The sequence below is a fragment of the Phoenix dactylifera genome, chromosome 9 (genome assembly GCF_051530095.1).
Source record: "Phoenix dactylifera cultivar Ajwa chromosome 9, Ajwa_hap1_PhDact_Kaust_v1.1, whole genome shotgun sequence".
Taxonomy (NCBI): domain Eukaryota; kingdom Viridiplantae; phylum Streptophyta; class Magnoliopsida; order Arecales; family Arecaceae; genus Phoenix; species Phoenix dactylifera.
In genome coordinates, this window is record NC_143198.1 from 23,123,764 (window position 1) to 23,145,600 (window position 21,837).

The following is a 21,837-nucleotide window of genomic DNA, read 5'->3' on the forward strand; positions in this document are numbered from 1 at the left end:
TTCTAAATTGAGCAAAATCCATACCAAATTTTTTTTTAGAAGAAACTGAACTTATATCACCTTGTCCACCAAAATTAGATGTTCGCTCACTTGAACTCATAGAGGGCTGCATTCTTGTTGCATCTACATACTCATTATACAATTTAAAAAGACAAGCACGAATATCATCAATCTTTTTCTTGCACTCCTCCAACTCAAATACCTTTTGATAACAAAACTCTACAAATATCAACATTGATCTGGGATCCAAAATAGAAGCAATTACCAACAAATTATTGCACTGAGACCACTATTTGTTAAACTTCTTTAGCATCTCATTTGTTAATTGCTTCACTGTTTCATCAGTATCGATACTTTCATCCATCAACAAAGCCCTAATTCCCCAAACTTCTTTTAGGTATAAATTGGATGTGGGATACTTACAACCAGAAAATATTTTAGTGGCATCAAGAAAGGCTTCTAAGAATTTAAGAATTATAGAAGCCTTTTTCCATTCATCATTGGTGGGGCATACACATGAATGCTCAGTTGCATATCTAATAAGAGCATCTTTATAACCAAGTGCATCATGCAATATTTCATAAGTAGAATTCCACCTTGTAGGAACATCCAAAGTGAGTCCTTTTCTAGCAGGAAGTCTCATATATGTTGTACAATTTGATTAAATGCTTGCATTCGAGATGGGGATGCAGAGACATATCTAACCATTTCTCTTATACATTCAATAGCTTCATGAATGATTTTCATTCCATCCTGAACCATATTTAATATATGTGCACAACATCTAATATGACTGTACTCCCCACTAAACAACATTGAATAACAAAAGTGATCTCGGAGCCTTCTCATTACAGCATCATTTGTGCTGCAATTATCCAAAGTAATAGCACATATTTTACAATCCAATTCCCATTCAACAAGACATTTTCTTATAGCATCTTCAATTGCAAAGCTGGTGTGAGGGTATGGAAGTTTCTTGAAACTAATAATCTTCTTATATAGAATAAAATCAGAATCAATATAATGTGCTGTGAAAGAAATGTAACCAATTTTCTGATTAGATGTCCAAATATCAGTAGTAAAACTATCCCGAGAACTTAGGTTCTTGAATACATGATGCAATTTTTTCCTCTCTTCTTGATATAAATCCATACAATCATGTTTTACAGTCTTACGACCCATAATTTTGAATAATGGCTGAAGAGATCTCATAAAATCCAGAAAAACAGTGTGCTCAATAATACGAAATGGAAGCTCAGCAAATATGATAAATTTTGCAAGAATTTTTCTACTCTCTTCTTGATTGAATTTGAAAGCCTTTATCGGATCTTTTGAACTTGGTAGTAAGAGCAACTGATTACTCGGATTCTTTTGATACTTCTTGCAAACATTTTCTAGATGGCGTTTTAGATGACTCGTTCCTCCTTTAGTGCTTCCACTTAAAATTTTTTTACAATATTTGCACTTAGCTATTGACCCTTCAAAATTTTTTTCCTCGATAAAGTGATTCCATACCCAAGATCTTTTTCTAGAATTTTTGTCACAATCATTTTCAACAGTATCTTCATTTCTATCATCCTCATCCCTTAAATCTTCAACAATCTCATTTTCACCCATTTTAGAATGAGACATTAGTGAAAATAATTTGCCCAAATAAAAAAATAAATATCACAAATTTAACCTATAACAAAATAAATATCATTAAATTTAACCTATTTCACTAAGAACCTATATTCATATGCTACATTTCAATGCAGTCAAAACAGAAAAGTATATTGAATTAATTGAATCCAAAACTGAAGAGTTTCAGTTTGGGTTTTGAATTTTTCAGCTGAAACATCAAAACATGTTCCGCACAATGCCAAGGGTTATCTCTCACTCTCTCAGCCTTAGCACAGAGATTCCAGTGCCTTCATTTTAGTTCCAGCCTGCAAACTCAGACATCTCAATTTTAAGCACTCATCAGTCAATTTTAGAGATGATAACTCTAGATACAAACTTATGCATTCAAATGCCTCTCCATATGGCCTCTCGAGTATCACAAGCACAATTTCAACTTCTAAATATCTCAAGGTGGCACGACAGTTGCTTGATGAAGTTGTTAGTGTTCGGAAGGCTTTGAAGCAGGAAACAGACAAAACTATAATATACCAAGTTAAAGTAAGTTAATGGTCAGAAATATATGTGCAAATAAAATTTTGAATTTTCCAACATCAGTAGATTAGATCAGCATCTCTCTATGTCATAAATGTCATCTTGGTTGTAATTGATTTGCTTAATTGTATTCAAATGCAATCTTTTACCTACTTCTTTAACATTACTTTTTTATCTGTGATAAAGCTGAAAAAGCAATTTAGGTGCATGTTATTTAGCGGATAACTTACACTCAATTATGTAAACATATCTGCTAACTTCTTCAAGCTAGAAGAAGGGAAAATTATTTATGAATTTTGATTCCTATACAGAACATGCATTGCTTTAATGTCTATTCCCCTCGAGTCATCCAATTCATCATTAGAAAACAAATTATATATGCTTAATAGTGAATCAAAATCCTTTTCTACTTTTTCTCTTTTGATTCCTTCTCCTTTATCGTTTGAAGACAAGAAATAGTTATGTACAAGCAATTTGTTCATTTGGTTAATGTGTAGTTTACGAGCGACCGCCGACCGGCGACGAGCTGACAAGGAGAAGCCGGAAGCGGAGAAACCCTAGCTCCACGCCTCCGCCGCTCGTCCACTCTGCGCCTCAGCAAATCCCAACCAAAACGAAGAAGATCATTCATAAATGTAATCGTACCTCAAAACCTAGCTTCGCCGACGATTCGGGCTGGTCGGGACTCCTCTTCACCACTTCGCCGAGCTTGGACGGTCGACGACGACGACGACTGGTCGACGACGATGACGACGACAACCGGAGAAACCAAATACCTCAAAACCTAGATCCACGCCTCCATGCGAACCACGCCTCGTCGCCTCCACTGCTCCGCTCATCCGCGCCGCCTCTGCAACTCGGTTTAGGGCCTTAGGCATTTAGCCGTGATCCGAGCCATTAGGATTTAGGGCATTCGGCAGACTGGGCCGCAATTCGGGCCGAAAATGGGCTCGGTCTTGGATGGGCTCGGGCCGGGCCAATGAAATACCCGAGCCCGGCCCGAAAGAGAAATGGGCTTAATCATTCAACCCGAGCCCGGCCCGAAATGCAGTGAGCCCAGCCCATAGCCCGGCCCGAGCCCTCTTTCAGCCCTAATCATAATGGGATGACAAAAGTGCAACCAAACCATGAAAAAAAATTCTGATTAATTCATGACTACTACAAATGGATAGAATATTGACATCCGGAATTTTATGGACACTACATAAACATTTATACATAAGAATATGTGACTCATGACTAGACATTTAATAGATTTATATTACTCAGCTTTGTCATACTATATATAGCAAGCTTGTGTAACATAATAAACAAATTAATGGATGAAGCCTTTTTGTTTGAAATTTAAGTCGTAAGTCTTAAAATAGTTGGTTATGGAACTCTTTAATTATCGAGCCTGCAACACATTAAATATGATTTGCTTGTAAGATGTGGATCTTCAACCTGGCACCCCACAGCCTTCTAAGTTACTAGGTTATATATTTGATTTATTTAATCTCTTCATCATTGAAGAGTCTTCTTCAATTTAATGCCAAACTTGCATGCCATGAGGGTGCTGTGGGAGAAGAAATCACTATTATTGTATTCTTGATGTCATGTTATTATACATATGCTTCAGCTAGTTTTTTCGAAACAAGTTGATCCAGTCCTTGATTTAAATGTCAACATTCCCATGTGAAACTTCCAAGAGCATTCACATGAAAAATTAAAGTGAGAATTCATTGATGCCAATTCCCACCTGGTATATATAAGCAATGGAATAGGTTCATGTTTGAGAGTAAAGTAACAAAATACCTTGTTTTTTGTTCTTCTTCCATAAATATAGAGCCACTGATACCAGCAGAAGAAACCCTGGCATCGAAGTAATTATTAGTATGACCATCCAGATCCTCTTCTTATCAGAATCACCTGCATAACAATTTGTAAAAATTAGAGTTTTCACTTTCGTTTTATACTTCAATTTTAAACTCAACGTTGTGGAAGTCCTCTCAAAAGATGAAAATAAAGATGATTTACACAAGTGTGTACCTAAGTCTGTAATTCATAGAGAATATTCATTTTGTTTTAAAACAAGAAATACAGAGAGAGATTACTTGATTCATTGAGTTTGTTAGATTGTCAGATGCACACGCAGACACATGCGAAATGTTTATTTTTTTCTAAAAAGTTGCATTAAATCAAACGAAAGCAATGAATAAGTTATAAGCCTAAAACATTCTTTACTGAAGTTAAGCTTGAAGTCTCAAGTGCAATCAAACTAAGTGATTTTACATACTGAGGCAATTAAGATACACTAAACAAGTAACATAATGCTGATATCAAGCTGTTAGAGCTATGAATATTAAACAAAATATATAGTTTGATTTATATTTGAAAAAGACTCTTAAATGATAAAGAAATTAAATAATTTAAATTATACATTTATTACTGATTTGTTTGTAAGAATCCTAAATCGGATAAAGGCTGTGTCATATCAACATCATTAATTGAAGCAAATTTGCAGTAGCTAGCCCTTATCTTCAAGATAGAGAAAAGTTTGCTTGGTTCGTTAGGTTATCAGTAGCATTTATTTTCATCCTTCTAGAGTATATAAATTATTGATGAAAGGAATGTTTCATCACTGCTTCATCAATATAGCATTTATATGTTTTGAGCTGCAGAGATGTACACTATTTGTTGGTGGCCATGTTGGCTGTCATGACTGTTCAAGAATTGAGGGAGACATGCTGGATGCAGAATACAATGCATTGTGACAGCTGTCCCTTACAGCCTTAGGAAGGCTTCACCTTCATTCACATCAATCCATTAGTTGGATCATGCAATAATTGCCTCAAGATTTGTGCAAATAGATTTACGAAAGAGTTCGAATGGTTTTGAAATTCATGCAGAATGCGATCCAACGGTCAACTTGGCGAAAGAAGATCAGTCATCAGTCCGCGCGAAAGGTATAGCCCGAGCCCCGGCTGAGGGTCCCCACGTTGCGGAAAAGAACCGAACATTTGGCAGACAGAATTTACCTTGGGGTGCCGATAGTGTTTCCGGAGGAGGCGAGGATAGTGTTGACGGTAGTTTGATCAGAGCCGTTCGGTCCACGTCGGCGCCATCCTTCCGTTTGAGAGTAGGAGCTTCTTCCTCCAGCATAGTCCGGTAGAATTTTGATAGATAGCAACCAGGCATTCACAATCGCGTGAGCATCCCTTTCGACACCCTTCCTCATCCACATCCTTCGTTTTATTGTAATCTCCAGCAGGCCAATCGACATGATACCGGTAGGTGAAATGGAACTGCGCTTCTAATTGCACCTCGTCGTCGCAAGTCTGTCTTGGAAAATTTTGCTTGCATCCTCTGTGAGGTACAGGGCTGAAGTCGGCAGCGCCAACCGACCTCAGCCCCATTCCCCCTTTTTGAAGGGGCGGCTTCTTCGGGCGCAGCGAGGGCGGGGCACCGCAGGCGTTACGCGGCAGCCCTGTGGTCGTTCCGCGGCCACCCCGCGGCCGCACGAGAGGCCGTTGATTTCGGGCAGGGCACCGCGGGCGTTACGCGACAGCCCCGCGGTCGTTCCGCGGCCACCCCGCAGCCGCACGAGAGGTCGTTGATTTCGCCCCACCACCGCGATTTTCGCGGCGGTGAGCCATTGAAATGGGGTTATAAAACCCCCCTTTCCTCCTCCCTTGGATCCTCCACCGAACACCTCCTCTCCTTCCCCCTCTCTTCCCTGCTTCTTCTCCTTGGTGACCGGCGTGCCCTCCCGGCCGAGCGCCGTCCGAAACTCCGTTGCGAGTCTTCTCTATTTTGAGTTCTTCTTCCTCTCCGGAAAGCGCCGCCGCCGCCGCCGCCGCTTGACCGCCGAATCGAGCAATCGCGGCCGTGATCTCCTCCCGCCGCCTCCGTCGACCACCGGTAAGCCTCTTTTGCCTTTATTCCGTGCCAAATAGCATGCTTTCTTTCCTTTGCTTTGGCCTCGAACCGAGACCACTCGGTTTTCCTTCGACGCCCGTCGGCCGCCACTGCAGTCGGCCGGGCGTCGATCGGGCAACAGCCCCCGGCCGCCTAGGCTGACCAACCCCCCCCAGCCAGACCCTTCTTCCTCCTCTCGGTCTCCATCTCCCCTGTCCATGGGGAGCTCGGTGAGGAAGAAGGCCCACTGTGGGCCGCGAGCAGTATGATGGGCCGTTGGGCCCCGTCCATTGTAGGTCCAACTTGGGCCCTATCCAGTCCGGTTGGGCCCAATTGGGCAGTACCCTTGTGGGCCCAACTTGGGCCTAGTTCAGATCCGAGCCCGGAACCCGAACCCGAACCCAAAATCTGGAATCCGGACTTGAAACCTGAAAATCCGAAATCCGAAACCCGAAACCCCAAATCCGAAACCCCAAATCCGAAACTCAAAACCCAATAGTATTATTTTTGATTTTTCTTAGCTCTGAAATTAACAAAAAAATTAATTAAATGTAAACAGATGAACCCGATCCGCCTACCTGAAGTAGGAGTTAAGCAAGAAGAGGTAAGTAACTTAATGATTCAAAGTGCACTTTTCTAAATTATTTGGTAAAATAATTATTAGTGGATTAAATTTCGAAATATATTTTGTATTTAGTAAAATGGGTCTGGCATGTTAAATTTCATTTGAAAATTATGCTCTGAAATCCGTAAACTATGACTGGGCAATTTATGAAATTTATTTTTTTATATATATGCATTCTCAACATGGCTATGATCTGTTCTGTTCTGTTCTGCCCCGCCGATGGGATTATATGTTGGACCTGTCGACCTGTAATCTGTGAGGAACCGGTTTAGACACCGTGCCACCAGTGATTATAATAGTGGATTTGGACATCGGCTGCCATCGGTGGGTAAATATAGTGGATTTGGCACTTTTGTGCAACACTGGCTGCCATCGATGGATAAATATAGTGGATTTGGCACTTTTGTGTAACACCGGCTGCCATCGGTGGATAAAAATAGTGGATTTGGCACCTTATACAACCCATGCCACTAGGTTACGTGGCCATAGCTTGTTTGTGTTGGGATTTTGGTATCAGAGTTTTTGTAAAAATGATAATAAGTTTCGAAAGAAAAATATACTTACTTGTGATTTAAATTTTCAGTCATTATTTTGTGTTTTGATTTATTATCTGATATGCTCTGACCCCACTTTGGGGTATTTTGTTACTTACTAGGCTAGTATAGCTCATTATCTTGTTTTTTCTGTTTTTCAGATCCAGAGATTTGATCGCACGGGATTGGGGAGTGCGCTATTATTCCTTCAGTTATTAGCATTTTAGATTAGTCTGAACATTTGAATTATGTTAGCAAATAGTATTTTGAAATTTTGTATGACTGTTTCGAATAAACTTAAATATTTATGTCAGTTTTAAACATCTGTGATTGCTTTGATATAATTTGCTGCCTTGCACGCCTGTGCGGCCCGCCGTGCGGGCGTGCGGCGTCTGCCGCGCCTCGGGCTCGGGGCATGATAGATTTGGTGATATCAGAGCCAGGTTTAAAATCACTAGGGATCATAAGAGAAACAGTCATATTTGAGCCTAAGTTTTAGAATTCTTAGGATTCGTCGGAAAGTTTGAGAGATGGGTAGGAATTAGGCAATGAGACACAACTTTTTGTTTGCTGTTGATATTGGTAAATTTGTGTTATTTTATCTGAATTTTATTTGACATACTTATTAAAAGCAGAATGCTAGCTAACTGTGCTCGTAGCTAAAGTGTGAATAAACTATTTTGAGAGAGTTTTCTTGGTTGAGTAATTTATATTTCAGGTTATGATTAAATAAGATTTTGATAAAATTAAGTAAAGGAATATTAACCATGGAATATTATCGTGCATTATAAATTATTAGCTTGGAAGTTTAACTTGATATGGGGTACTGTGATGTTACTTCTAGCTTGAAGTTAATTGATTCGGTGGCATGTTAAGGTTCACATATAAAGTGTTGATTTAAGGTCTTTTAACTTAGTGGAGCATTGAGCAAATTTTTCTGGATGTTTTTACTTATAGGAGTTGACTTGAAATTGTCCACTTGAATTGATAAGAGAATTAAAATTCAATTCATTTTGAATTATAGTAATTGGCCTATATGAGGGTTTTGAATGTATCTGTTGACAAGGATAATTCTAGATGGATGTGCTCAAAGTAAAATCATAGAGCTTATATCTTGGTGGAATTTCTTGTAAATCTTTGAACCAGATTATTACATTCTTGTGAGTTAAATATTTATAAATCAAGGCCATGAGTTGATTATGGATCACCATATGAGAAATGCAAGTGGGATTTCATGAGAGGCCCAAATAAGTTTAGCTTAAAAGAAAAGATTCGGGATGATTGAGTAAGCTCCGGAGTAAGTTAATCTAGAATCTTTTAATCGAAGCTTGGAATAAATATCAACTTATATAATGGAATTGTCAAGGAAAACTAGAATTGGCTTAGTTCAAATTTGGATCTAGAATATGATTACTTGATCATATGATGGTACAAATATGGCAACCATCTCAAGGGTTAATCATGACCTAGTGTACTTGGGAAGCAAGGATAAAATTTTGCTTGGATATTAAAAAAAAAATGTTGCTGATCTGGGATCATTAAGAAATTTTGGAGAATATTGATCAGAGTTGCGCAGCGGAAGTATGGTGGACTGAGTAAATTTAAACTGGTCAAAAATATTGACTGTGTTTTGGTAACATGTTATGATAAAAGACTATGTTGTTCAATAATGAAAGATTTTGTTAATAAAGGAAGGTGAATACTATTGATTCTCAGGTCAATCATAATATGATTATGTTATCTCTTGGATAGACTTTGCTATTTTTGGGTATGCTAAGAAAATAATTATAATAATAAAAATTTGAGCGCATCATGACTCAGGTTAGTTAATTGTTGACCAAATATGGTCTAATTTGTTAAGTATCTAAATAAACCATGCATTATTGCTCCCTTCTTATGATTTATAAGTTTAAGTTAAAAGCTTTGTGGCATATTGAATCATGGTATCAATACTTTATCTTTTCATACTTGCTCTTATAATTTGATGCAAATCATTTTTGAGATAGACTGTTGCTCATTAGTAAATGTTCATTTTGTGAATTACATTCCTAGCCATATAATGATTTGACTCTAAGGTTGGTCATTATCATTTGAGCGATCAGCACACTACCATGATAAGTGTATGAGATCTATTTGAAAGATGATAATTTCAATCCTGTTGTGAACCGATCCTGATCCGATCTAGAGTGAACTTACATCAAGATGACGACTTCAATTTTAGATTTTAGTTAGTCACTTATCTATTGCTAATCTTGCTGGTTTTTGACAACTGATCCAAAATCATCTATCGCACTGATTTTGGTCGAGAAGAATACGATCTTGAATTTATATTACTCAATAGGCTGAGCATCTTTAAATTTGAAAGGCTTAGATCTCTCAAATTTCGAGGACGAAATTTTCTTAAGGGGGAGAGAATGTGAGGTACAGGGCTGAAATCGGCAACGCCAACCGACTTCAGCCCCATTCCCCCTTTTTGAAGGGGCCAGAGCAGGGGAACGCAGACGCGATCCCCTCCAGCTTCTTCGGGCGCAGCGAGGGCGGGGCACCACGGGCGTTACGCGGCAGCCCCGTGGTCGTTCCGCAGCCACCCTGCGGCCGCACGAGAGGCCGTTGATTTCGCCCCACCGCCGCAATTTTCGCGGCGGAGAGCCGTTGAAATGGGGTTATAAAACCCCTCTTTCCTCCTCCCTTGGATCCTCCACCGAACACCTCCTCTCCTCCTCCCTCTCTTCCCTGCTGCTTCTCCTTGGTGACCGGCGTGCCCTCTCGGCCGAGCGTCATCCGAAACCCTGTTGCGAGTCTCCTCTATTTTGAGTTCTTCTTCCTCTCCGGAAAGCGTCGTCGCCGCCGCCGCCGCTTGACCGCCGAATCGAGCAACCGCGGCCGAGATCTCCTCCCGCCGCCTCCGTCGACCACCGATAAACCTCTTTTGCCTTTATTCCAGGCCAAATAGCATGCTTTCTTTCCTTTGCTTTGGCCTCGAACCGAGATCACTTGATTTTCCTTTGACGCCCGTCACCGCAGCAGCCGCCAGCCGGCCGTCGACCGGGCAACAGCCCCCGGCCGCCTAGGCTGCCCCCCCCCCCAGCCGGCCCCTTCTTCTTCCTCTCGGTCTCCATCTCCCCTGTCCATGGAGAGCTCGGTGAGGAAGAAGGCCCACTGTGGGCCATGAGCAGTATGATGGGCCGTTGGGCCCCGTCCATTGTAGGCCCAACTTGGGCCCAATCCAGTCCGGTTGGGCCCAGTTGGGCAGTACCCTTGTGGGCCCAACTTGGGCCCAGTTCAGATCTAAGCCTGGAACCCGAATCCGAATCCGAACCCAAAATCTGGAATCCGAACTTGAAACCTGGAAACCCAAAATCCGAAATCCGAAACCCAATAGTATTATTTTTGATTTTTCTTAGCTCTGAAATTAACAAAGAAATTAATTAAATGTAAATAGGTGAACCCGATCCACCTACCCAAAGTAGGAGTTAAGCGAGAAGAGGTAAGTAACTTAATGCTTCGAAGTACATTTTTTTAAATTATTTGGTAAAATAATTATTAGTGGATTAAATTTCGAAATATGTTCTGTATTTAGTAAAATGGGTCTGGCATGTTAATTTCATTTGAAAATTATGCTCTAAAATTCGTAAACTATGACTGGGCAATTTATGAAATCTGTTTTTTTATATATATATGCATTCTCAGCATGGCTCTGATATGTTCTGTTCTGGCCCCGCTAATGGAGATTATACGTTGGACCTGTCGACTTATAATCTGTGAGGAACCGGTTTCGACATCGCGCCACCGATGATTATAATAGTGGATTTGGACACCAGCTGCCACCGGTGGATAAATATAGTGGATTTGGCACTTTTGTGCAACACCGGCTGCCATCGGTGGATAAATATAGTGGATTTGGCACTTTTGTGCAACACCGGCTGCCATCGGTGGATAAAAATAGTGGATTTGGCAACTTGTGCAACCCATGCCACTGGGTTACGTGGCTATAGCCTGTTTGTGTTGGAATTCTGGTATCAGAGTTTTTGTAAAAATGATAATAAGTTTCGAAAGAAAAATATGCTTACTTGTGATTTAAATTTTCAGTCATTATTTTATGTTTTGATTTATCATCTGATATGCTCTGACCCCACTTTGGGGTATTTTGTTACTTACTGGGCTAGTATAGCTCATTATTTTGTTTTCTCTGTTTTTCAGATCCAGAGATTTGATCGCACGGGATTGGGGAGTGCGCTATTATTCCTTCAGTTATTAGCATTTTAGATTAGTCCGAACATTTGAATTATTTTAGCAAAGAGTATTTTGAAATTTTGTAAGACTGTTTTCGAATAAACTTAAATATTTATGTCAGTTTTAAACATCTGTGATTGCTTTGATATGATCTGCTGCCTTATACGCCTGTACGGCCCGCCGTGTGGGCATGTGGCGTCTGCCGCGCCTCGGGCTCGGGGCGTGACATCCTCGGCCTTTCTCATTTGAGAAATATTGAGGTAGGCAAACGCAATCGCAGCTCTCGTTCCCTCTAGATAGGCAGCACCTATTTGTCCCACAACCACCATTTCTAGTGATCGTGCAGATGTCTGGCTGGAAATCCACGGGAGTCCAGCCCACATCCGTTGTCCCCTTCTTCGGGTTCACGTACTGCCTGAATTAGCCAAAGGGGTCGAGTCTAGCCCTCTGGTAGAAATCCCTCCTCGAATAATTTCTAGCATATGTAAAATTTAATAGCTCGCCGTCGTTCAGGGAAAAGTAGATGCTACCTGCCTCGTCGAACACAAGCGGCATGGCCCTTCCGACGGTTACGGTAGCCCAGTATTTAGCGGGGACGCGCTGACGTTGTAAAACACTAAATTTCCGTCCAATTGGATGCTGAGCTTTCGCGTTCCATCGAGTAATCGGTGTCCAATCGACGGAAAAAGAGCGCGTGACCTAGGCCCAATACCTGGGAGAAAGGGGCGGCCCGACGCATTTGGTGCCTAAGGCGGACTCACCATAGAGATATTTTTTTTAATAATAAATTTTTTTAATAAATATAAAATATTTTAAAAATTTTATTTAAAAATTAAGCAAATGTTTTCACTTATAACTAACTGTTGAGTAGACGTTACACAAACTTAAGTAAAACAATGCACAAAACCCATCAGATCAAAAGGACAAATCGGCCATAGCTTGGAACTCAGAACATTAAAAGAAAGTGATGTTAAAAGACAGGAATGATACACCATCTTTAATGAGCATAAAATACAAACCAGGGAAGTTATGATAATTGATACATTTAATGTGAGAATAGGGCCTAAATGTACTGGAGTCGGCAGGCCTAGCCGACTCCAGCCCTTGGCCCCAAAAAGGAAACAGAACAGGGGATCGCGATCGCGATCCCCTGCTCCTCCTTCCACGGCATGACCGGGAGCGGCGGCGCCGCGACCGTTCCGCAGCATCCTCGCGGCCGTTCTGCGGCTGCTCGTGATCTCCTGCTCCTCCTTCCACGGCATGACCGGGAGCAGTGGCGCCGCGACCGTTCCGCAGCATCCCTGCGGCCGCTTGAGCGGCCGCCGATCTCGCTCAACCGCCGCGGGAATCGCGGCGGTGAGCCGTTTGGATCTTCCTTTAAATCCCTCCTCCTTTGTGATTGTTCCAGCACCGAGCCTCTCCTCCCAGCTGTTTGGATCTTCCTTTAAATCCCTCCTCCTTTGTGATTGTTCCAGCACCGAGCCTATCCTCTCTCTTCTCCCTTTCCTCTTCCTTCCTCACCTCCGGCCATCGCCTTGAGATCCGACAAGCTCTCTTTCCCCTCCTCTGTTTCCATCACTAGAATCGCCGAGATTCAAGCCTTCTTCTCCGAGCTTCTTCCTCTGGGATTTCTCGTCGGAAGCGCCGCCGCTTGACCGCCGGACTGAACCACCTGCGGCCGGGATCCGCCGCCTCCGTCGACCGCCGATAAGCTCCTTCTTTTTGCTATTTGTTCCGTTGCCAATAGCCTTATTTTCTTCCTCTATTTCGGCCCCAAACCGAGACCACTTCGGCCTCTTCTTCACGCCGGTCGCCGTAGCAGCCGCCGGTCGCCGTAGCGGTCGGCTGGCCGTCGACCGGGCGATGGCCTCCGCCACCCAAGCCGGCCACCCCGCCGGCTCCCTGCTCCTTCCTCCTTGTGCCCTTCTTCCCCCGTTCTTGGATGAATCGGAAAGAAGAGAGGCCATTTGTGGGCCGTGAGCAATACTTTGGGCCTTATTGGGCCATACCCATTGTCGGCCCAACTTGGACCCAGATCAGCCATATTGGAGCCCTATTTGGGCCGTATCCTTTGCGGGCCCAACTTGGGCTCAGTCGAAATCCGAAATCCGAAATCCAAAATTCGAAACCCGAAATCCGAAACCCGAAACCCAATAGTATTATTTTTAATTTTTCTTAGCTCTAAAATTAACAAAGAAATTAATTAAATGTAAATATGTGAACCTGATCCGCCTACCTAAAGTAGGAGTTAAGCGAGAAGAGGTAAGTAACTTAATGCTTCAAAGTGCATTTTCTAAATTATTTGGTAAAATAATTATTAGTGGATTAAATTTTGAAATATGTTTTATAAAATGGGTCTGGAATGTTAAATTTCATTTGAAAATTATGTTATATGCTCTGAAATCCGTAAACTATGACTGGGCAATTTATGAAATCTATTTCTATATATATGCATTCTCAGCATGGCTATGATCTGTTCTGTTCTGTTCTGGCCCCGCCAATGGGGATTATATGTTGGACCTGTCGACTTGTAATCTGTAAGGAACCGGTTTGGACACCGTGCCACCGGTGATTAGAATAGTGGATTTGGACACCGACTGCCATCGGTGGGTAAATATAGTGGATTTGTCACTTTTGTGCAACATCGGTTGCCATCGGTGGATAAAAATAGTGGATTTGGCACTTTGTGCAACCCATGCCACTGAGTTACGTGGCCATAGCCTATTATGTTGAGATTCTGGTATCAAATTTTTTTGTAAAAATGATAATAGTTTTGGAAAGAGAAAAACGATGTTATTTGTAATTTATTATCCAGTCATTATTTTGTATTTTGATCTGATATGCTCTGATCCCACTATGGGGTATTTTGTTGCTTACTAGGCTAGTGTAGCTCATTATTTTATTTTTTTTTGTTTTTCAGATCCAGAGGCTTGATCGCACAGGATTGGGGAGTGCGCTAGATTTTTCGATTATTCCTTCAGTTATTAGCATTTTAGCTAGATTAGCTTTGACATTTGAATTATGTTGACAATTGCTATTTTGAATTTTTGCAAGACTGCTTTGAATAACTTAATTATTTATGTCAATTTTAAGTATTTGTATCTGCTTCGATATGATCAGCTGCCTTGCACGCCTGTGCGGCCCGTCGTGCAGGCGTGCGGCGTCTGTCGCGCTCCGGGCTCAGGGCGTGACATTTAACCTAATCAGTAGATTGCCAACAAACATTTTTCACTTAAACTAATAATTGAGTAAAATTTGCACACCAATCATGCCAATATTCGATAGAAGCGTACACAAACACAATTCGGAAAAAATTCTAAGTGAATCATGAAAAGACTAAAACAACAGAGAAGAAACAAAAAATATGCCAATATGGGATCTTTCTAACATCAATTTGGTCCTTTGTGATAGGAAGGGGCCACAGAAATCCCTGGCCTAGCCGCCTGGGGTAAGAGGATGACATAGTAGAGAGAATAGAAAGAGTACATCTAATTATGCTGGCTACATGTATTTAATTTTTCTGAGTTTGCTTTTTCTTTTAAAAAAAAAGACTATGGTTTTCATCTTCTGTGAACAAAAAATAGAGAAAACTTTCAACCAGGGATAATTTCAAGCGCTGCAAAAAAAAATTGCTGCAGACAATGAAAATTTCTAAGAAAAAAACATTTAGGTCCTGTTCTTTCATCTTGAAATATCATTTCTCTATATTTCTTTTCTAAAAAAAAACTATGAATTGCATCTTCTATGATAAAGAAAAAAAGAAAATTCAAACTACGGAGGTTTCAAATACTGTAAAAAAAAAAAAAAATCTTTTTTTGCAACCAATGACGACTTTAAATGGTAGAAAAAACTCCCATTTTCTTTTTTTCATTTTTGCATGAAAAAGAAAAAAAACCTTCAAGCTACAGATGTTTCAAATTCTTAAAAAAACTCTTTTGTAGCTGACGGTGATTTTTAACAACAAAAACAGCCTCGGTTACCTTCTTTTTCTGGGCTCAAAAGAAATGGAATCCCAGTAGAGGATCTAGCACGGCTTCCATTCCTTTATTAATCAAATTATTTTTTTGATTTTTTTTGGGAATATCTTCTTTAGGTCAAAAATAAAAAAATAAAAAAGAAAGAAAAGAAATCTGAAAGAGGATCTAGCCACTCCAATCTAGATTGAAGGCAAAAAATGAAGAGAAAGCAAGGATGGAGCCATGGAGGCCTCAAACAGAACAATGATATATATATATATATATATATATATATATATATATATATATATTTCACTGTAGGGCGAAATTTCACAGTAGCTTTGTGCCTCTGCGGACTGTGAGTCTGTCGTGGGCCTTCCTTCGGCCCAAGGCCTTAGGCGACCGCCTAGGTCACCTAAAGCTTGGGCCGGCCCTGGTCTTCATCCTCAGCGTAGAGATCTTTGAGGAAGTTGAAGCCTACAACCTCAGTTCGCATGGTGACTAGCAGGTCGACTCTTTCACTAAGAGCGTTAGCGACTTTGTTCAGGTGCCTGGCCTTATGTTTGATAACATAAGTGAACTTATGGAGCGTGGCGATCCATCGGGTCTGCATCTGATTGGTGTTCTTCGAGCTATCGATGAACTTGAGGGCTTGGTGAACGATATGTAGTAGGAACTTCCTCTAGAAGAGGTAGTGCTCCCAATGCTTCAAGGCTCGGACCACGGCATATAGGTCGAGTTTGTATGTGGACCACTTCTTTCTTGCTTCGCTAAGCTTTTTACTATAGAAGGCCATGGGTCTCGATTCTTGGGAAAGGACTGCGCCAATGACTACTCCATCGGCATTGCAATCCACTTCGAAGAGTTTCTCAAAGTTGGGCAGGGTCAACACCGAAGCGGTTGTCAATTTTTCTTTGATAGCGTTGAAGCTTTGTTCGGCCTCATCGATCTACTGGAACCTTCCTTTCTTCATGCAGTTTGTTAGTGGGAAGGCAATGTTGCTGAAGTTGTGCACGAATCGTCGGTAGAAGGTTGCTAAGCCATAGAAGCTTCACACCTCCATTGCATTCTTGAGAATAGGCCATTCTTGGATGGCTCGCACCTTCTCATCGTAGACGTGAATGCCATTGCTAGTCACGACATAGCCCAAGAACACACCAGGCTAGATGTCATGGAGCTGCATTTTTTGAGGTTGAGAAAAAGTTGGGCTTCTCGGAGTGCAGTGAAGACTTGCCGTAGGTGCTCGAGATGGTCCTCCTTCGTTTGGCTATACACAAGGATGCCATCGAAGTAAACAACCAGAAACTTGCCAGAGAAGGGTTTGAGTACCTAGTTCATCAGGAGCATAAAGGTGCTCGGAGCATTCGAGAGTCCGAATGGCATCATGAGCCACTCATAGAGGCCTTCCTTCGTTTTGAAAGTTGTCTTCCATTTATCCCCAAGACGGATGTGTATCTGGTGGTAGCCGCTCTTAAGGTCAACCATGGAGAAGATCTTGGCACCTTCTAGCATATCGAGCATATCGTCCAAGCAGGGGATAGGGAAGCAGCACTTGATGGTGATTTTATTGATAGTACGGCTGTCGATGTACATCCTCCAGCTTCCATCCTTTTTAGAGGTTAGCAGTGCTGGTACCTCACAAGAGCTCATGCTTTCATGAACTAGTCCCTTGCGGATCAAATCCTGCACCTGGTTCTGCAGGATCTTGTGCTTCTTGGGGCTCATTTGGTGGTGTTGAAAGTTGGGAGGCTAGCAATGGGTGTGAGATCGATTTGGTGCTGAATGTTTCGCATGGGAGGAAGGCTGTCAAGTAACTCTTCGGGCATGATGTCCTTGAAGTCTTGGAGTAGGGGGTGCACATCTCTTGGAAACTTTATTTGCCCTCCTCGCCTTTGATCACAAGGGCATAGATTTCTTCAATGTCTTTTAGATCACTTTCAAAATTATTAGTAACTAGGAAGGATCGTCCTTCCACTCGGGAAGGCTTGGGACGAGTTCCTTCTCGCATAGATCCAAGGACAATCTTATGCCTATTCTTGGTGAAGGCATAAGTATTGTCTCGACCCCTATGGATGGCGTTCACATCGAACAACCAAAGTCTGCCTAGTAGAATACGGTAGGCATTTATATCCACTATATCACATAATATCTCATCTTCATAATATTTTCCAATAGAAAGAGGAACTCTACAGTGCAAAGTTACTTTGATTTCACCAATGTCTTTAAGCCACCCAATTTTGTAAGGTGTCGGGTGCATCTCTATAGGGCGTTGAAGCTTCTCCACCATGGATTTGGAAGCAATGTTTTCACTACTTCCGCCATCGGTGATGAGGTCGCGCACCTTCTAGTTGATGGTGCACCTGGTTTGGAAGATGCGATGCCGCTGGAAGTCAAATTTCCAGCGTGATGCATACATCAATCGTTGCACCATGAGGGAGAGAGCTTCCCCTTCATCCTCGTAGGTGATGGCCTCGTCGTCATAGCCCTCCTCATCTAATGCATCGTCGTGTCCCTCGTCACTGTCGTCGGCTTCGGTGAGATTGGTCATCGCTTATTTTGGGCATTGGTTGGATAGGTGACCCGGTTGGTTGCACCGGTAGCATTTGGTTCCTCATGATGGAGCATATGGGTTGGTGGAAGGGACACATGTCACGTTGTTTCCTCCGGCCGACTTCGATTGGTGATTGCTAGCCTCTTTGTTAACAACGGGTGAGGCCTCTCGAAGAGGAGCCATTCCTTTGTTCAGGGTGAGCTCACTTGTTGAAGTAGTTGGGGCATCTCGTCCGTACGTGGGGCCCTTTTGAGTAGCCCGCTTCAACTATTTTTTGGCCTTTGTAGCTACTTGGAACGCATCGTGGAGACTGTAGACCGGTTGGAGGTAGACCCTATCCTGGATAGGAAGTCGGAGTCCACCCACGAAGCGAGCAACTTGTTGCGCTTTTGTCTCCTCCAAGTTGTTGCGAGCAGAGAGCCTATAGAACTCGGCGGTGTAGTCATCAACGGACCGTGATCCTTGTCGGCAATTTTGATATTGCTGGAAAAGGACTTGGTCATAGTCAAGGGGAAGGAATCAGGCTCGCAACATCTTCTTCATTTATGGCCAGGAACGTATGGGTCCTTTGCCTTATCGTGTGTGGAAGATTTGTAGTTTCTCCTACTATGTCGAAATGCCTTGTTTAAGCTTGTAAGCTACAAGCTTGACCTTCTTTTCCTTTAGGGTCTCCATGTAATCGAAGAAGCATTCGACCTCTGCGAGCTAATCGAGGAAGTCCTCAATGTGTAGATGGCCATCAAAAGGTGGGAGATCTACCTTCATGCGGTAGTTCCTCTCATTGCGGCCTCCGTAGTGGTCACCATCCCATAAGGGTTGCCGCCACCATAGCGATTACCATCACCATAGCAGTTGCCTCCACCCCCGAAGCAGTTGTCACCACTGGATAGTCAAGGGTGAATTGGGTTTTTAAATTAACTTAGCTAATTAAAACTTTGTGGATGATTAACTAAATACTATATCCAGTTATTTAATTAAAGCTAAGTGCTGTGAGTAATGTGTGGGGAAGAAGATGAGAGACAATGCACTACAAACACAAAGTTTTATAGTGGTTCGGAGCTAACCCTTGCTCCTACGTCCACTCCCCAAGTCTCACTTGGGAATTTCACTATAACCCCCTTGGATTACAGCCGGTTGTTTTGCAAGCTCACAACCGAACTTGTTGTTTTACGAGCTCACAACGAACTCGGTCGGTTTTCCCAGGCTCACCGACTAGAACCAACCCCGATTGTTTTTCCGGGCTCACAATCAAACCCTTACACTCGTTGGTTTTAAACCGGCTCACCAACCAACCTTAATCCCCTTGATTCAATCCCCCGATTGAATCAAGTAAATACACGAGATAGAAGAAAACAGAAGATAGCTTCTCAAAAAGCAGATTTAAAACAATATAATCGTAAAGGAGTTAGAAGCCCTCAAACGCTTTTAAGATGGTGAAGAGGTGTGGCTTCTGGAACTCCGGTCTCCTCTTGAAAGAGTGATCGACTTGAAAGCAGGAGGAGGAAGCTTTGAATGCTGGGAAGATGTTGGTGGAGCAGTAAATGCAGATCTTCCCTTTTTCTCGTTGAAGAGCACTTAGAGAGCTTGAAGACTTGAATGCTAGGAGTGGAATGTGTGTTTTTTTTTCTTGCTACAGTCTTCTGTGGCTATTTAAGCCAACCCCCACGGAAACTAGCCGTTACTCTGCTTTTTCTGGCCGTTCTGCACACTCTGCGCAGCCTGACAATGTGACCGTTGGTGGGTTGGAGTCGACTCGCGCGATCAGGAGTCGACTCGGCTGTAGCAGGAGTCGACTCGAGCTTTTCCGGAGTCGACTCGGCAACTGTTCCCAGTTTGAATTAAAGTTGCCGTCTTGACTGGGAGTCGACTCGTCTTGACCCGGAGTCGACTCGCCAACTTCTGGCGCTGACCTGGCAATTTTGGAGTCGGCTCATCCTCTGTAGTCCGTGGATCCAAATTTGAATTTTGTCCACTCGAGTCGACTCGACTGTCCTGGGAGTCGACTCGAATCTCAGAGCCCGAACTCCCGATTCTCTGTCTTTTGGCTCATCCAGTCTTGGAGTCGACTCGAACTTCCTTGGAGTCGACTCGGCTCTCAGTTTCCGAAAGTTGGTCTTCTGCCTTTTGACGTGAAGCTTGTCTTGGAGTCGACTCGAGCTGTCTGGGAGTCGACTCGAATCTCAGAGGCAGTAACATGGTCTTCTGTCTGTCGATGGTCGCACAGTCTCGGAGTCGACTCGCGTACTGCGGGAGTCGACTCGAATCTCAGAGTCCATAAAACGCTCTCTGACTTTTTCTTTGTGTACCGCTGGGAGTCGACTCGCGTTCCACTAGAGTCGACTCGAATCTCAGAGTCCATAAAACGCTCTCTGACTTTTTCTGTGTGTACCGCTGGGAGTCGACTCGCGTTCCACTGGAGTCGACTCGAATCTCAGACCTGAAAAACTGCTCTTCTGTCCTTCTGTCTGTTTTCAGTCGGAGTCGACTCGTACTGATCATGAGTCGACTCGAGCTCGTGCCAGTGACCTTGATACGCTTGGAGTCGACTCGTGATACTCGGGAGTCGACTCGAGTCTCAGACATTGGTTCATGCAGACTTCTTAACTTATCCAAAATACTATGAACCAAGTCTAGAAATACTTGGACAGAATTTTCACTGAAACACTCAATTGAATTCATTAGTAATCACAAGATATACTCAATTGCTTTGAGCTCATCAAAATCAAATGGGGTTTTAATCAATCACTCCACAATCTCCCCCTTTTTGATGATGACAAAACTTTGAGTATATGTAAAATGAATTGCTCATAAAACAATGAAGTAAAATCCATAAATGAATTCAAATGTCTGATAATTTAATTTATCCAAGTTTGAAGGGAGTGAAACATTAAATTTCGGAGTTAAAGCTCCCCCTTTCATTTGGAATTATATAAGCCTTCATATTATGCAATCAATTGTTTGGCTTATATGTCATTAATGTTTTAGCTTGATTAAAATTCAGATTCTCCCCCTCAACATATGCATTCAACTATATTTTGATTTTCTGAATTTCCTCTTCATGCTTTGAAGTTTTTTTGAACTGAATTTTATCTTTAGAGGGAAAATCTGTCAATTTGTTCTTGAGTAGGATTCAGCTAATCTCCGAATATCCCTTGAATAGATTCTGGAGATTACTCCATTAGGAGCCCCAAAAGAGAGATAATGAGCCTCGAGGTACCGAATCCACTTAGAACAAATTTATGTGTGTTTTTAAGAGTTTATCGTTTTATTTATTTCCATTGATTTCTTTTACATATTTTTTAATATTTCTCCCCTTTTACATATTTTATACTTACACATTTCTCCCCCTTTTTGTCATCATACCAAAAAGGAGGTAATCACACACAATCAATGGCACAAATGGCACAGTCAATCATCAAATGGCACAGAAATGAAGATAAGATGTCTACTCATTGTATTGATATGAAGGTGAATACATTTGAGCATACAATAGGTAAAGCAAGAACAATACAAAAGAAGACAAAACACAACTCAAAATCATCTATGACCTCCTCGAGGATGTGGCTCCCCCTCTCGAGGATACATCTCCTCCTCTGGAGGATGTGGCTCCCCCTCTCGAGGATACATCTCCTCCTCTGGAGGATGTAGCTCCTCCTCTCGAGGATGTGACTCCTCCTCTCAATCGGCTCTGCTCCATGAGGAGGGCGACTGCCTCTGTAACATGGCCCAGCTGCGTGATAATAGACGTGGTGGCTCTGCTATGTGTAGTGGAGAGCTCAATCACCGACGTCTGAAGCCCAGTCACCGAGGTCTGAAGTGCATCCAGCTTGTCGATGAGCACATTCGACAAGCGCTCGGCCCCCTCGGTGGTGGTGTGCATGTCACGGC